At 41.3% G+C, this 7,858-nt stretch overlaps 1 long non-coding RNA gene across 1 annotated transcript; it reads right to left on the reverse strand.

The window, feature by feature from the left end:
* Positions 1–740: 740 nt before the first annotated feature.
* LOC123482443 lies at positions 741–1,527 on the reverse strand. The gene is made up of 3 exons (XR_006657713.1): positions 1,306–1,527; positions 985–1,094; positions 741–821 (listed from the first exon to the last, which is right to left on the reverse strand). It is a non-coding gene; the product is annotated as an uncharacterized LOC123482443 (long non-coding RNA).
* Between the last annotated feature and the right edge of the window lie 6,331 nt (positions 1,528–7,858).

The following is a 7,858-nucleotide window of genomic DNA, read 5'->3' on the forward strand; positions in this document are numbered from 1 at the left end:
TGTGTTGTTTTTATTGCACTACTTTGCTTTATCTTGGCCAGGTCGCAGTTGTAAATGAGAACCTGTTCTCAACTGGCTTACCTGGTTAAATAAAGGTGAAATAAAAAAAAATAAAAAATAAATAAAAAAACCATTTCAGCCCTGTTTTGCACTTTTGGCTATTCAAAAGTTGATTAAAAAAAATAAAAAAATAAAAAAATGATGCCAACCAGTTAACACATCAGTAATTTGATTAAATCTGTTCTGCTGCAAAAAAAAATCTAAACATTGTGAATAACTCAAGGCGAAAATCTTTATTTTTATTTTTTATTAGTACACAATTTACAAAACTCACCTATTAGCACCTGTCTGATGGTGAAACGCTGGCTCTCTGTAGCACTCTTTGTAGTCCGATATCTGTACACAACATGCACACAAAGATGATTTGTTAATGTTCAAAAACATTTTTAAAATAATAATGTGAATATATAGATAAAACGTTTCCAAATCTATCAAAAACATTAATTGTACACTAATTATAGTAAAAATGAAAATGTTAAAAGATAAGCAAGTTAGTTATTAACAAGCAAAGCATCAAAGTTGTGTGCTTATAGATCTGCTATTTCTGTTGTTGTTCTTTGTATTTAACAAAGTATTAATAAAGGGTTCAAGTGATCAACTGTTGACCCCACAGTTGAGATAAAAACATTTAGAGAAATAGCAAAAGAATGACTGTGGAAACACATAAAATAAAACAAATTATTAGTAACACTATTTCATAATACATCCTACCTGAACTGTTAAAAGGATTTCGAGATGATCTCACAACCACACACTTGAGCCTAGGAAGAAATACAAACACAGGCCTGGTTAGCATCATGATAACAGACTCACATTATGTTGTTTAGCATTGTTCGTTTCACGCTAGCACACACGTACACACAGCTCGATAACGTAAAATATTTACTGTGTAAGGCAGACACTTATTGAAATAAGTATACTCACAGTACGCACTTGCATTACCGGCGAACAGCGAAAACTCATGGACCTTCCTCCACCGTCAATGTCCCGGGCAAACATGCATTATGGGAAATGTAGTTCATCCAGGAAACCCGCTGATAACGTTACACCGTTGTAAGATGAAGTAACGTAACGTATTTGTCACATATTTAACAACTTCTAAAGTTACAATTACTTGGATTTTTAAACTATTTACAACAAATATTCACTGTCACATTGTACAAATGTATTCCCAGTTCCACATTTAAGACTATCGAAATTCATTTTTTTTTTTTAAACAACAAAAACAACATTAGAGTTACTTACCAAATCAGAGGTGATGATAAGATGGCGCTTAAGAAAACGAGGGCAATAAGACTAATGATAAAAACGGAGGTGGTGGTGGTTTCAAGCGGGCAGCATAAAAGTGCGCATTGCAAACAAATTAAAACAAATTAAACTGTGTTCCACATCCACACGGGCGGCCCAAACATCCCCGCATCAAGGCAAATTCAAGATGGCTGACTCAGCTTTCCTGAGGGAGAGATGACCCACCCACCAGAACGTCATGACATCGATAACGTCATGACACTACCTAAACTTTTTGAGCGTTCCACACAAATTACCTATAAAATATTGAGCCCTCTTCAATTAAAGTGGCATAAATCTCAACAGAGCTCAACACTTTATAGTTTGGTCAACTGCATAACGACATTTGACTGTTATGACCTTATTACTTATGAGCTAGTACAACTGTTTGGGATTACAGTGTATAAATAACCCTGTCAAAAGACAGAAGTCCCAATTGTTCATGTGATGAATTGCTCTGTGCCCCTTCATGCCAGATGTTAATGTTGAATTGAACAAATCATCTATTTCATTGCACTTCTCATAGTTCAGTACTGTGACAGCTTGCCTGGCATAATGGAGGCAAAATAATAGTCCCAAAAGTGCTAACCCTTAAATCAAGCCCATAAAGTTTTTGAAAGAAAGCATGCTTGTTCAACCCAGGTCCGATGCTAGGGTAGCCACATCTGTGTTGTGATCTTGTGTTCTCACATGCACATGCACACGCACACACGCACACACACACACACACACACACACACACACACACACACACACACACACACACACACACACCTCCTCATTCCTGGCAGACAGAGAGAGGGGAGTGGGGGAGAGAGGGGGGAGAGAGAGGTGGGGGTGAGAATGGGGTAGTGGGGGAGCAATCCTGAGATCGCTGCTGGCTAGCTAAAGTGCCTCTGGCTGCACTTAGCTGCCTGGAAGTGCTGAATGACAATGTCTCGTAATGGTTTTATTTCTTAGTTTGGATTTTATGTACTCTATGAGCTCTGTAGACCTGGACAACCTGAAGCTTGGTTTGAATCAAAAGCCACATCAGTTTTGCATGGATGGAAATCCCTGGAGGATTCAAAGGTACACAACCTGAAATTTTTTCATCAATAGCCAAAGTGTTGCCACATTGTTTTGAGAGTTGATGAAATGAGGGGGAAATGTAATATGTAGCTAATTAGAAAAAGACAGAACCATACTGGGACAGTATTTAGAAATCCAAAATGGCATATTTTCCATTTTGCTGCATCCTCGTACGCCGGTGATCATAACTTTCTCTGACCACCCTCTGTGCGAGCATGACATAATTTGGACTGGTGTCGTGAAGACAGAAAAAAAAATCTAAATTCAATATTAGTAGTGGCGGAACCCGCATATTCCCATGGTGCACCACTGCGACTCTGGGTTACCATTTCAAATGAGGTCACTCACATCCATTCTAATGACATTTATTGATGTCTTTAACCTCTACGGGATCGGTGTCTCGTATACGGGACGGTTGCGCTAACGTACGCTAATGTGATTAGCATGACTGTTGTAAGTAACAGCAAACTTTCCAGGACATAGACATGTCTTATATGGGCAGAAAGCTTAAATTCTTGTTAATCTAACTGCACTGTCCAATGTACAGAAGCTATACCATGATATTGTACCATGATATTGTTTGAGGATAGTGCATAACAACAAAACACTTATCACAGCAACTGGTTTGATACATTTACATCTGAAGGTAAATAAGGTACTTTACATTCAGTAATCTTGCTCTGATTTGTCATCCTAAGGGTTCCAGAGATAAAATGTAGCATAGTTTTGTTTGATAGAATCAATTTTCATATTCAAATGTAGGAACTGGGTTCTACAGTTTGAACCCCTGCTGTCTCTGGCTCCACACCCACCCTGCCCGGCCATCTAGATGTGTGAAAGTTAGTGTATAAGCTAATGATCCATCATGTATGACATTCCTGGGAGTGTGTAAACTTACATTTAGTATTACCATATCATTTTTGTGTGTTCTCTATAGTTATGTAATTGAAAATTTATCAATTGACAAATTCGGCACATTTGGGCAGACTTGATACAAAATAGTCCAGTATTGCAATGCTTCACTGGATCAATCTGAAACTTTGCACACACACACAAAATCGAAATTGCGCCTAAACTGCAATATTATATTGCGGCCTTTCTCTTGCATTTCAAAGATGATAGAAAAACAAAAAAAGACTTGTGTTTTTTTGTTTGTATTATCTTTTACCAGAACTAATGTGTTACATTCTCCTACGATAACTTCACATTTACACAAACTTCAAAGTGTTTCCTTTCAAATTATATCAAGAATATGCATATCCTTGCTTCAGGTCCTGAGCTACAGGCAGCTAGATTTGGGTATGTCATTTTAGGCAGAAATTGAAAAAAAGGGTCCGATCCTTAAGAGGTTAATAAGTTTTCCCATTTATATGCAGTGTTATTAATGGACAGAGAGAGCAGGCTGGGGTATAGAGGCGAAACAGCAGAGAGAGAGATCCCCCCCAGAGGTTTGTCATACTAATCCCTTTGGCCTGAAGCTAGATGGAGAAGTATCAGGGAGTAGGTCAAGGTCAGGGGAGAGTCCTGTTGTAGGGATGGCAAGATGGCACGTTTGGGTTGTATTGGCTGAAGAATGGGGCTGTAGAGGCTTTGTCAGACCATTGCTTCATTACCAAAACTCTATGGGCCAGTTTCCTGGACACATATTAAGCCTGGTCGTGGACTAAAAAGTGCTTTCAATGGAGAATCTCCATTGAGAACGCGTTTTAGTCCAAGATTAGGCTTAATCTGTGTCCAGGAAACCAGCCCTATATCTTTAGTATCCTTCCCAGGTTGAATGATGACCTCCATATTTGTACAACATCATGCATGTACACAGTGGCAATTTTAGCATGTAAATCTTGGTGGGGGAAAAAAACATGGTGGCAGCAAATCCATTACACTACACAACACATCACTAAACAATACATGAATTGCACTTTAACGGTGCCAAACAGTGCCCACAAACTGTTAGGGCCTACATAAAGCTGTCCCAACAGCACTCCCAACATCTTACCACTGCTATACCTGGCTATCAACGGAGCCTTGTCTGGCAGCGAAACAGTTCATTCAGCCTCATTTACTGCCTTCAAAAAAAACATTGCTGATATCGCTGATTTGCTTAAACAAATGTGGTTTCTAATGACAATTGAGATGTACAAACTATGGCATAAGGGAACGACAAGTGGATAAGAGGCAATCCGTAATTCCGATTAAGACATTAATGAGCGAGCTAGGACGGACGTTGTCAATATAACTATTTATTTAGCGCTTTTGAAATGTAAAGCGACAGAATTCAGAACATGGGCCATTCTTACAGTGTTCTCCCTGTAGACCAAGTCAGAACTGTAGGTTAAATAAAGGGGGCATATAAGCAGACAATGAAAGCTCTTACAATATTCAATGATTACATTTCTCTTAAACAGGTTATAGGCTACATGTGCACCACCAAATCAGAACAGTAGGTGAAATTAAGAGGGGTAAATAGACCAAAGTATTAGGGTGAGGCACATGGGCTACTAACATCTTACTACACAACATACACTTAGTATAACTTTCGTAGCTACAGTATACATATCTCCCTGGCATATTACATCATTTATTCAGCAGCATACAATACATTTTTGGACTCACCTTGTTGTTGTCACACCCTGACTCTGGGGACTCGTATGTGTTGAGTCAGGGTGTGTATTTTCTGTGTAGTATGTTCTATGTTGCATTTTCTATGTTTAGATCTAGATCGTGTAGATCTATGTTGGCCGGTGTGGTTCCCAATCAGAGGCAGCTGTAGCTCGTTGTCTCTGATTGGGGACCATACTTAGGTAGCCTATTGGCACTAGTGGGTTGTGGGATCTTGTTCCGTGTAGGTATGTTTTGTGTTCTACCTTGGACTTCACGTTTCGTTTCTTTATTGTCTTGTCAGTTGTTTATTCATTAAAATAAACATGTACGCATATCACGCTGCGCCTTGGTCCGTCCCGTCTGTAAGCGAACGTGACAGTTGTGCTGTGTTCACTTGAACAGGAAGGTGGCGCAGCGGTCCTTCGTGGGAAAATTTTGTCATCAAAGAAAGAGGCCGGATTTACAATTCCGAATTGGATGACCGTTCAAAACTTATTTTCCCAGTCGGAGCTCGTTTAGTCCCAACTTCCCGGTTGTCTTGAACACACTGAAGTCACGTTTTCGCAGTTCCGAGTTAACAGTTGTTTTGAGCGCGGCACAAATCATGTTTTATTGACAGCATGGCCAATGTTGAATGTTTATCATTTTAAACTTGGAAAAGAGCCCCTTAATCCCAGATTTGGGACCACACAGCCACTCCACTGAATAGCAGGCTAGTGATTACTTTGCAATGCTTGCAGTTAGCCACTGTCACCGATTCCTTCCAAACCACTCGTTTTTTAATTTGCGATTTCCAACTTGTTGTGTAATGTTTATTTCCAATGGCCGATGAGCACAGATACTTTTTTATCTATAATTTATCTTCATTATTTCTCTTCATATGACAAGGATTGAGAAGGATTTGCCAGTAGATTGTCGACTTGATTGATGATGATGACTGCTAGCTTGCTAGCTTTGATTTTGAAAGTATGATGTTGACATGATCAGCCCAATCAAAGCTACTGTACATATAACGTGATTTGACGTCATTTTATCTGTGGCCAATGACCTTGAGCCTTCTTGGATGGGCACTTCTAATATAACTCTATGGCAGCACGCAAGGGGCTTGAATTCTCTAGCTCTACCCTTAGACTTGGCAGTGACGTAGTGTCCCCATGAGTGACAGAACACTGAGCCAATCACGGCGCAAAGCTCCATATTTTCTGCTGGCTTACCCAACCATTACAGAAAGCACTGAGCTTTTGGAGCTGCCTTACTCAAGAAAACAACAAAGAGACCATGTTTGTGTGGCTTTATTAACTCAATGAAATATATATTTAAAAATTTTTTTGCAGACTGATATGTGACACGTATTAATGCCAAAATAGCATGCAAAACAGGTAAGCCCCCCCCCCCCTCTATATGTACACTATATATACAATAATATATGGGCAACCCTTCAAATTAGTGGATTCGGCTATTACAGCCACACCCGTTGCTGACAGGTGTATAAAATCGAGCACACAGCCATGCAATCTCCATAGACAAATATTGGCAGTAGAATGGCCGGTACTGAAGAGCTCAGTGACTTTCAACGTAGCACCATCATAGGATGCCACCTTTCCAACAAGTCAGTTTGTAAGATTTCTGCCCTGCTAGAGCTGCCCCGGTCAACTGTAAGTGCTGTTATTGTGAAGTGGAAACGTCTAGGAGCAACAACGGCTCAGCCGTGAAGTGGTAGGCCACACAAACTCACAGAACGGGGCCGCCAAGTGCTGAAGCGCGGTTGCAATACTCACTCCCGAGTTCCAAACTGCCTCTGGAAGCAACGTCAGCACAAGAACTGTTCGTCGGGAGCTTCATGAAATGTGTTTCCATGGCCGAGCAGCCGCACGCAAGCCTAAGATCACCATGCACAATGCCAAGCATCGGCTGAAGTGGTGTAAAGCTTATCACTATTGGACTCTGGAGCAGTGGAAACACGTTCTGTGGAGTGATGATTCACGCTGCACCATCTGGCAGTCCAACAGACTAATCTGGGTTTTGTCGGATACCAGGAGAGCGCTACCTGCCCCAACGCATAGTGCCAACTGTAAAGTTTGGTGGAGGGCTGTTTTTCATGGTTCGGGCTAGGCCCATTATTTCCAGTGAAGATAAATCTTAACGCTACAGCATACAATTACATTCTAGACAATTCTGTGCTTCCAAATTTGTGGCAACAGTTTGGGGTGGAAGAACTTGACTGGCCTGCACAGAGCCCTTGTCACGCCCTGGCTCGGGGGACTCTCGTATGTTGAGCCAGGGTGTTAGTTTCTATGTTTTGTGTTGTAGGTTGTGGGTCTAGTTTTGCTTTTCTATGTTGGCCAGGGTGGCTCCCAATCAGAGACGGCTGTAGCTCGTTGTCTCTGATTGGGAGTCATACTTAGGTAGCCGTTTGGCACTCATTCATTGTGGTTTCTTGTTCTTATTTGGTTTGTGTTCAACCGTAGACATCACGTTATCGTCTGTTGTTTTGATCGTGTGATCATTCTCTAAATAAATATGTTCACCTTCAACGCTGCGCATTGGTCCTCCTCCTTAGACGATCGTGACAGAAGAAACCACCACAACTGGACCAAGCAGCGAGTCGAGGAGCCATCGCCAGGGAAATCCCTAGCAGATCTCCGTGGCAGCCTCGACTGGGTCAAGCCGAGTGAAGAGCAGAGAGAGTGGACTTGGGAACAGTGGAGGAAGAGCTTCGACTGGGTCAAGCCGAATGAGGAGCTGAATGGCGGGAATTGGAAGCAGAAGAGCGAGAGTTGGGCGAGAACCATAGAGGCCTGGCCCACGGGGAAGAGAGACCCCCAGAAAATTTTTAGGG

This window comes from Coregonus clupeaformis, chromosome 33, assembly GCF_020615455.1.
Source record: "Coregonus clupeaformis isolate EN_2021a chromosome 33, ASM2061545v1, whole genome shotgun sequence".
NCBI lineage: Eukaryota > Metazoa > Chordata > Actinopteri > Salmoniformes > Salmonidae > Coregonus > Coregonus clupeaformis.